Here is a 10,838-nt window from a genome sequence, read left to right as displayed (position 1 = left end):
GCTGCCAGCCACCCTTACTGACATTAGCAGTTTTGGCTTTATCTGATCTAGATTCAGACGCATATTTGAAAGCCTTCCCAAACTCGGATTGGGTTGATCTTAGTGTCCCTATAAATATCTGGATGTCTAATTTTTAGAAAACTAAAGAAATTGGAAATCCAACTGTTGGATCAAAAGTTATGGCCTTAGGAAGTGTGCTGATGCGCTTTGTACAGCTTTCTCGATATCTCAACCGTTTTGACACTAATTTCAACCTATGAATAGTCATTGGAAAGAGAATTTTATAATCTTCACAATGGTATTGGTCTTAGCTTGTTTTGATGGTTAGATCAAAATTAGGGTTTCTAAGGCCTGCAGAGAGTTAACCTCGGGTCAAACTTCGTCAAACTCGGTCAAAGTTGACAAAAGTCTTTGAGTAGCTCAGGTTTGATGTAAAACCATGAAAAATGTTGTTTTGTGAGGATTTTGACATTGTTTGACTTTTGGTCAACGTAGGGTTGACCAAGGGCATTTTGGTCATTTTGAGTGAAAAAGACACTTTGAGTGCTCTGATGCCCAAACAGGTTGTGCCACGTCAATCTATATATTTTTCGTGGCCCCATGGAGAGAAAATAATATTTTTAAAATTTTCGAGGTCCGGCATGCAAATTGAGGGCGGAAAAAATATAGTATCTACACATATGTTTGAGAGTGTTACAACCTTTTCAGAGTGATTTTATTTGTTAAGTGTTAACACCTATGAGATATGAGTTGACGCATAACTTTGGATAAAAATTCAAGCCATATTTTATCTTAAGACTAAGGTTGTGTTTGTGTTGGCTAAACGATTCACACACTGAGTATTGATGGCATATGTAATATCTTAGATAGTTGTTAGTGTTTTGACCTTTGATCTATTTCTACTAAAGTAATAATTTTTTTTTTTTTTTGGGTCCTTATTTCGAGTCACTTAAATTGCTAAGAACTAGCAATGAGTTGGTTAAGGAGTGTGATAATAGATTAATTTTGCATATTTATATCATTATTAGAAAGCATTATCATACTTATTTAGAGTTAATTCATGCATTTTATATTTGGTTTTGGAATAATGTTGAATAATTAATTTTGTGCATAATTATATTTTAATGCATGAATTTGTCTTTTGTAAGATAGTGGAATTAAATAAGTGGATTTGTGAAAAGAAGAAGGCTAATGGACTTTACTTTTATAAGAGCCATAATGAAGTTAAAGATGGACAGCCCAATTAAATTTGAGTTTAATTGGAGTAAGGAATCAAAGGAAATTTGCACCAAATCCAAGTCCAATTCGGACTAGGATTCCCGCTTGCACACCAGTTAGTATTTTGAGCATTACATTTGGCTCAGATGTTCAATCAAGATGATTTAAATTGGGCTGGAACGTTAACTTAAGGGGCTGCAACTTTTTAGTTTACCAAAAGTCAGAATTATGAAGTTAAATAGGCCAAAAACGTCGGTTAAATGAAGCCTAAAAACCTGAGATTTTCTCCAAACGGGAATTCAACTTGTAATAGGATTCTTACCAAAAGTCAGAATTCTGAAATTAAATAAGCCAAAAACGTTGGTTAAATGAAGCCTAAAAACCTGGTATTTTCTCCAAACGGGAATGCAACTTGTAATAGGATTCCTTGACCTATTTAAAGGCTCTTTAGGGAAAAATTCAAAAGGGAATTGCCATAGAAAGTAATTTATGTTTTCTTAAAGTTTCTCTACAGTTTTTAGAGTTTTGTTTTTGTTGTGGCTTGCTAGAAGCCTTGTTAAGGCAAGGGGTGAAACCCAACCGTTTATTGGTATGTTCTTAATAATTATTAATAGGTTTTAATGATTATGTTTTTATGCTTTTGGATTGATTTACTCATCTAGAAAAGTGTTTAATTCAGTATAATTCTTTAATTTATTGTAGACTTTGAGCACGTTAAATGCTTATTATTCCTGGCGAACTAATTTAGTAGTTTTGATATACCTAAAATCAATCAATTTCATGAAACTATCTTAGACAATTAATTCTTGAGTTTTTATTGTAAAATCATCCAACTAAGATCATCCTTCGTGTGAATCTTAGTTGAGTTATAAAATAAATATTGTTAAGACTACCAATAGATGTGTTGTGTGTGGATTCCTAAAACTAAGATCATCCTTCGTGTGAATTTTAGTTGAGTTATAAAATAAATATTGTTAAGACTACCAATAGATGTGTTGTGTGTGGATTCCTAAACCTCAGCGCCTTAATATATTGTTATTTTCTATCAATTTAAAAATTACCTTTACTAAACCATCAAAATATCTTCAATTAAACTTTATTATTTTAGTTTCATTCTCTTGTGGTTTGCTAATCAATTCCCATTTCCCTGTGGGTTCGACCTCGGACTTACCAAGTTATTACTTTGTGATAATCCTGCAATTGGGAGCATTATTTAAGTTGCAACAAAAATAACTAAAACAATAAAGTTATATTGAAGAGAAATTTTGATAGTTTGGTTAAGGTTATTTTGAATGAGAGGAAATAACAATATATTAAGGCACTAAGGTTTAGGGATCCATATACAACACATCTATTAGTAGTCTTAATAATATTTATTTTATAACTCAACTAAAATTCATACGAAGGATGATCTTAGTCGGATGATTTAACAATAAGAACTCAAGAATTAATTTTCTAAGGTAATTTCATGAAATTGATTGATTTTAGGCAAAACAAAACTAGTGAATTAGTTCATAGGAATATTAAGCATTTAACATGCCCAGAGTCTACAATAAATTAAAGAATTATACATTACTAAACTCTTTTCTAGAAGAGTAAATCAATCAAAAACATAACATAAACATTAAAACCATAAAATAATTGTTAAGAACATACCAATAAAAAGTTGGGTTTCACCTCTTGCGTAGGCAAAGCTTCTAGCAAGCCATAACATAAATAAAACTCTAAAAACTATAAAGAAACTTTATAAAAACCTAAATTAGGTTCTACAGCAGTTCCCCTCTAAATTTTTCCCTAAAGAGCTTTTAAATAGGTCAAGAAATCCTATTACAAGTTGAATTCCTGTTTGGAGAAAATCCCAGGTTTTTGGCTTCAATTAATTGACGGTTTTAGCCCACTTAACTTTAAAAATTAGATTTTTGGTAAACTAAAATGTTGTAGCCCTTTAAGTTAACATTCTAGCTAGATTGGACATTTGAGTTGAAAGTTACGCCTAAAATACTGACTAGTGCGCAAGTTGGAATCCTAATCCTAATTGGACTTGGATTTGGTACAAATTTCCTTTGATTCCTTGCTCCAATTGGACTTAAATTTAGTTAGGTTGGCCTACTTTGACTTTCATTATGGCCCTAGTAAAAGTAAAGTCCATTAGCTTTCTTCTTTGTACAAATCCACTTATTTAATTCTATTCTTCTATAAAAGAAAAATTCATGCATTAAAATTCAATTAAGCAAAAAATTGATTATTTAGCATTATTCCAAAACCAAATATAAAATGCATGAATTAACTCAAAATAAGTATGATAATTCGTTCTAAGAATGATATAAATATGCAAAATTAAGCTATTATCACACTCCCCAACCAGCTCATTGCTAGTCCCTAGCAATTTAAGCAACTCGAAACAAGGACACAAAATAACAAAATTTTATTACTTTAGTAAAAATAGTTAATCAAATGTCAAAACACCGACAACTACCAAAGATATGCTTTAACTCAAATCTCACAGGTGTTAACACTCAACAAATAAAATAACTCCAAAAAGGATGTAACACTCTCAAACATATGTGACTGGAATAATGTAGAACAAAGACTAATATCTCACGTATAAATAAGATGAAGAATGGTGAAAGGATGCCAAACAATAAGAATATTACACCACACACATTGATTAGTCATGTCAAGATCCAAAACATACCTTCCTTGAGATCAAATAGGACTTTCATTGGGACATAATGTAGTTAAAGAGGAGGAATTAAGAACAAAGGGTATAGGTAAAAATAAAAAGTGTTCCCATGAATAATTAGAGAAACAACTTCTTTTGAGTATATGACATTTGATTTATCCTCTCAAATTTCTTGAATATTACACTTCCTCTTTCTTTCTTTCTTTCTTTCTTCTTCAAAATTTCATCAACAAATTCATTCTCTATTTCTTCCTCTTTCACATTCCTTTTCTTTTTCAACATTTTTCATTTTCTATTTATGACTCCTTTTTTTTTTTTTTTTTTTGAGTGAGTCCTCCTGTTCTTCCAACCATTTCACCACCAATTTACCACAATATGATAATTTGATTGCATTCATTCTAGGAACACTTTAGGAAAGGGTTTAAGAAAGAATGGCTAAAATAATAGGCTCTAGAATCAAATGGGTGACCGGCGGTAATGTATCAAAAAAGAAAATAATAAAGGCTCAAAATAAACGAAAATGGCCTAAAATCATCTCTTAAGGATTGGGATAGTTCTTCAAAATCCATGGCTTTGACATATTCATGTGTGGCATAAAATTGATGAATTCTTAGCATTTGACCAAATCAAAGAATAATGAGACTAGGAAACAACAAAGTTATGCGCTTCCAAATGAAAAATGAGATCAAAAGAAAATAACCCTCTAAAAAAAGATGAATTGCTCTGGAACTCACTTTGGTTAAAGTCTCTACACTTTATTTTTGAAAGTTTTTAGACCCCTTAAAACCACAATCAGATTAACCTAGGTAATTAGCCAAGTGATTACTTAGTGAAATTAATAAATCTAGGTTAACACAAATATATCATATCAATGTATAGCAATGGAAAATAAAAAACACAACGATATGATAACCCAGGAAAACCAAACAGGTAAAAAACTTAGGGAGGATTTAACCTAGCTATCCTCAAGGTAAAAAGCAAATCCACTAGAAAGAATCGAAGTTTTACAATAGGACTTAGACCACTAACATCCTATTACTACCCACCAGTAGAAACTTACTGACATGACCACGTGCAAGCAACGAGACCACAGACTCCTTTCTTTGGACTTTGCAAAACACAAATACCCACGTTTGTGACTTTGAGATCCCACTCAAAGGTTTAGTAACACAAACTCTCCTGTTTGTGACTCCAAGACCACCCTTGAAGGTTTAGATCATCAACACCTTTGATGACTAGAGAAGGTAGCAACTTCTACAACACTGGATCTTGAGATTCTTCAAGTAATAACACCAGTAGAAGACATAAGAGAGCTTTTGGGTACAAAACCCTAGATCTACAAAAGAGGAACAAGATGCACTCTAATCTCTCTAAAAAACTCTCAAAAACCCCACCTAGGGTTAGCTTATAATTTCCTTTAAATACTGGAAAAAACGGCTTGCGATTTGAGCTTCAAATGGATAAGTTATGGCCTTTTTACGTTTGCTGATTTTGCTGATATGCGATTTTCAATCAATCGAAAATCACTAGCATCAATTGAGTATCAATCAAACCAAACAGCTTGTAATTCATTTGTTTTTATCCCGAACTTGAGTTTTTTGTCTTGGGCTTCAATGTAGACCATTCTAAACTAATGAGACTTAAGTTTTTGTCATGTTTTGTCATGGTTTGCCAACATTACAAACTCAAAACTGAACAATCTCCTCCTTTGGCAATCCGTGACAAAACACACATACAACATAATGCCCATATATAATAAAATGCCAAAATACATCACAAATCCCAATCTAAGACTCCTAACCTAGAAGTTGCAAGAAGAGGTAGAAGGTCTTGATCAGAATGTACCTGTCTTTCTTGAAACTGTAAGGTTGAATTTAATCAACCATGTGTTGGCTTTATTCCATGACAAATTTGCTTGTAATACAGCACTTAGAAACCTTGTATTTAGATGGGAATTATGTAAGGGTAGTGTGTAAGAGAGTGTGAAGAAATGCTCAAGACAGTGCAGTGAAGCATAGACTCGCGGCTAGGACTCGCGGGTGGCTCGCGGCTTGCAAGCCGCCAAAAGTTGCACACGTGCAGAGCATGCAGGGGAGCTGAACAGTCATGCCAGCTGGAGTACTACTGGACAAAAATCCAGACTGGCCATTTAGCTAGCTCGCGACTTGAACTCGCGACTCAGTTAAGTCGCGAGGTCAAGTTGCCAGCCAGCCCTATTTTTGGAAAAACTGACTCTTCGCATTCTATTCTCACACCAGTATAAATACCCTTCATTCCCACAAAATATGAGTGGCCATTCAGAAAGAAAAACCCTAAGAGAGGTTTCTTCAAAACACCCACCTATTTAGAGAGAGCTACTCATTCTTAGAGAGAAATCTTTGTAGTTTCTTCTCATTCCCTCTCTCATTGTCATACCTATTGAAAGGAGATTTCTATCCAAACACTACCCACACCCATTTAGAGTGTTGAGTATTTTTGGAGCTTTGGGAAGCATTGGAAGATGCCAAGGATGGCGGATGCTATGGTCAAGTAGCGGAATTCGGTAAGCTAGAAAAGAAAAAGGTTCGGCGCAATCTCGTTGGAGCAAAAAGCTTGGAAGGCTTAGGTACATCGGGTAGATTAGGCTTGGAGGGTCTATTGCTGTTCATGTATCCCAACTACATTTTCTAGTGGATTATTGACCGCTTGGAGGGCGGCGGAGAGGTTTTACGCCGAGAGCTTCGGTTTCCTCTTTGATAACACATCACGTGTTGTCTTTGTGTTTGCATCTTCCTTCCTCTTTATCTTTGCCTTTTTATTATCTGCTGTGGATTTTATTTTGTTTTGGCTTAGATAGTTTTTAACCAATTTCATATTATAGCATATGTTAAGTTTCCGCACACTAGTTGTTTGACATATTGCTTGAATTAGTTAAGTTGTAATTTGGGGGTCTAAACGTTCAAAGGTGTTTATACACGTTTTTGAACTTTCAATTGGTATCAGAGCGGGTACACTTGTTGTGGTTTAAATACCTAAGTGTGATCCTTGACCCCTTGTGTTTATTTGCCATGGATTGTGCTTTGTATGCCTCTTTGTATGATTTGGTTGGTGATGAATGTAACATGCCACGTGTTTGTGAAAATGCCTCTATGAGTGTTAATCCTCATAAGTGTGATGACATGTTATTTGAATCTATGGGTGTTGATGACAAACTCTTGAAGAAAAATGCTAAGAAGTTTCAAAAGAATTTGAGCAAGTTATTTTGTGAAAAGGATGATTTGATTGCTAAGCTCAATAAATCCAACAAATTGGTTGAGAAATATAAAAAACTTGCTAAAATTTCTCTTGAAAAGCTGAAAGAGTTTGAATGTTTGAATATGGACTTGGATGCTAAACTTGTTTTGTCTAACAAACTTGTTGATGATCTTAAATGTGAAAATGAATCTCTTAAGATGCATGCCAAGTGTTTGATTGCTGAACCTATTGTTAAAAAAAATGAAAATATTTGTTGCAATCATGTTGTGGTACCCAATTTTGTGCCTAGTGTGTGTTCTACCTTAAAGGACAAATCGGTGTACATTCCTCCACATAAAAGAAATCAAAAGGTGGAGAGCAAGGCTGTTAAGTCAAAGCCTTTGTTTAGGTCTCAACCTAAGGTTTTGAATGGATCTAAGTTTGTTCCAACTTGCCACTATTGCGGTGTGATTGGTCATATAAGACCTCAATGTCATAAGTTGAAGGGAGAACAAAACCATGTTGCTAGTTCCCTTCCCAAAAAACCTAGTGGACCTAAACACATTGTTTGTCACCATTGTGGTGCCCTTGGTCATCTAAGACCTCATTGCTCTAAGTTTCAAGCTCTTAAGAGAATCAAAAGAAAAGAGAAACTTGAGCTTTTTGAAAATTGTGCTTTGAAAGCTAAACCGGATTGGATGGAAAAGGGTAAGTTGTTGAAGAAAGTGGTTAATGCTCTTACCTTCTTGTCTATGTGCATCTCCGGTTCTCATTCTTCTAACCCTCGTCTTACTTCCTATGAGACACTCATTCCAAACAATCATTCCGTTTGGATGAGGAAGGGTTCCTATGGTTGAGCTTTTGTTCTTTTGGTCCTTGATCTTATTCTTTCGATCTTTGTAGGACCCTTCATGCATTAAATGTCATATCTTCATGCATTTTGTGCATCTTGCATTTATTTATATGCATTGTTTTGTTTTTTATCTTACTTTTATATTTCAGTTTTGTGTGAGTAAAAAACCCAAAACCACATAAAAAGTGAAAAATTCAAAAAGTTTGATCGTATATGTTTGAGCACATATCACATGTGAGTTTGGCCTTGTACCTTTGTACAAATGGCTTTGTGCATTTACGAGCTTAGCTTGTTAGTTTTGCACTTATATCTTTGTGGGAAAATTTTTGACATCTTTGTGTGATTGTTGTAAATCGATCTTCAAGCTTGTCATAAATGATTAGTCAATAGTTATGTTGGTTTTGATACATGCGTAGACTTGTGCTTATATCTCTTCCCACTCTTTTATTTTTATTACTTAAAGAGCTCAATAAATGTAAATTTCAAAATGAAAAGAGATAATGAGCTACAAAAACCGTCGCACATACTAGTATTCGACTAGGAAAAAGAGAAAGCGACTTATATGAAAATGTATGATGCCCAAAAAGCCAAAGGCTTGTTCATCAAATTGAAATATCAAAAATTTTAGGCGTCAATCTCAAAAATGATATGTTTTGCTCAAAATGAGTTGTATTAATTCAAAATGATAAAATAATATGAATTGTAAGAAGCCAAATGAAAAGCTTTAATCTTATGTAATCATTTTCTTGTGGGAGGTCATATATGTTCATTTCTATAATTGAGATAGACCACTTGACTTAGTACTAATTGTGTATGACTTGATTGAATTGATCATTGAAGTTTCACTCTAGACTAAGGACTATTCCACATTTGATACACACACAACACACTTGTCTAATGTTCAATGAATGTCTTATTCATTTGTTAGATTGTACTTGTCTAAATGTGATATGCGTGTGCTCAATCTTATATGGATTAATCCAAAAATATTTTTGATCATTTTATATGTTTTTGGAAGTGATTTTTATCACTTTTTGTGTTTATGTTTAGTGCTTACTTTGTTTTTCAATGTTTAAACATGTTCTGTTTTTGAAAAACAAGTGTCAGAATTTTTGGCCACTCACTTTGGCTACTTGCGTGAGCTGCCAGCAAGCTGCCAGTTTTGGCTACTCGGTTTGGCGGCTTACAAGGTGCGAGTTTAAGCTGCGAGTTCATACAGAGAGGTTTCGAGGCTCACTCGCGACTTGGCTCATGACTCGCCAGTCGCGAGACGCCCAGAATCAGCTTTTTAAAGAGCTTTTTCGTGGGAAACTTGTTTTAAACCTCTCCCATCCTCTCTAAAACCCCTTTTTCAATATTTTTACATCAAAACCCAACCAATTTGAATGGTTTTTGAATCCATTAACATCTCTAAGGTAATTATAAACTCTTTTCATTGATTTTGATCCTTAGATTATGTTTTGGAGAGTTTTGTGCTCTTGGTTGGGATTTTTATCATAGGGATTGGGAAAACTTAATTTTTGTCAAATTTCTTCATGGGATTGGTTTCTTTTATTGATTTGCATTGGTTGTTGGCCCCTTGTGGCAGAAAGAACATGTATTAAGGGTGATTTTCATGATGTTCATGCATTGTTTCACATTATTGTTCATAGTGTGCATGCTAGGTGTTTGATAAAATGCCTCTTAGACATTTTCTCGCTTGTTTGGACTCTGATGAGTACCAAACTTTGGGGTTTCTCATGTTTCTTCATTAGGAACATGTTTGGTTCATTGGTTATGTATTTAACACACCTTGCCCCACATGTGCATTTTTCATGCATTGGTCATGCATTGCACACTGCCACCTCTTGCACACACCTTTGCTACCCTTGTCATGCTTTGGTCTAGACCTTGCTTATTCATCCTAGCATGTCATGTCTACCTTATGCTCTGTAACATTTTACAGTGTCTTAGGTTTGAGCTTCATTTTCTCATTCATCTCGCACCCCTCATGCATCATTAGCATTGTTCATTCCTTCATCTCTTGCCCTCGTTTCTTCTTGACCCTTTGTCTATTCCTGACAAAAAGGGGGAGAGTATACTCTAGAGAGTATACCGGAGTGTTTTGTCATTTCTATATGACTCTTGTGTACATCCTTAGGGGGAGAAATTCTATTTCTCGTGCACATTTGTAGGGGGAGAGATTTTCCATAGAAGAGATGCATATTCCAAGGGAGAGAAGACATTGTGTTAATTAGAAAACTTTGTTCTGTTTGTTTTCTTGTTGGCTTTATGGTGCTTTGAGTTATACTTTGTTGTTCTCATTGCATCATGTTTGTGTTTTGGACATGCATATATCTCTATGCTATTGTGCTTCTTTGATTGCATGTTCGGATGATCATTTGCTTTGATATGTGATCATTGTAGTCATTTCTATATGACTGTTTTGGTGTATGATCAAGTTGCTCACATGTTTTACATCATGTTTACTTGATCGTAATTTATTTGTTACATTATACTTGTCCTTTTATTACTTGCTTTACCTTGAGGGTCTAATGTGTTTTGTGCAAGTGTTTCAGGTTACAAGTATATATGTTCCTAGTGCATCACAGCTTCTCATCATTTTGAAGGGGAGAAACTTTAAGCACTTTTAGTTTATATTGTTTAAGTTTTTATTCAATATAATGTGCTTTGTACCCATGTTGCTTTTGTAAGCTTTTAGGGTTTGATATCATTGTTTGTAGGCTTTATGGTATGTACCTTGCTTAATGCAGCCTTTATGCTATGTTGAAATCAGTACTTATATCTAAATGTCTTGCATTCTGATCTATGTACTGTCACTCTTGTGCCCTTGTAGGATTGTTCCTAGATGCATATACTTAGTGTATTATG

This window comes from Quercus lobata, chromosome 5 (genome assembly GCF_001633185.2).
Source record: "Quercus lobata isolate SW786 chromosome 5, ValleyOak3.0 Primary Assembly, whole genome shotgun sequence".
NCBI lineage: Eukaryota > Viridiplantae > Streptophyta > Magnoliopsida > Fagales > Fagaceae > Quercus > Quercus lobata.
Note: the sequence above shows the minus strand (reverse complement) of the source record.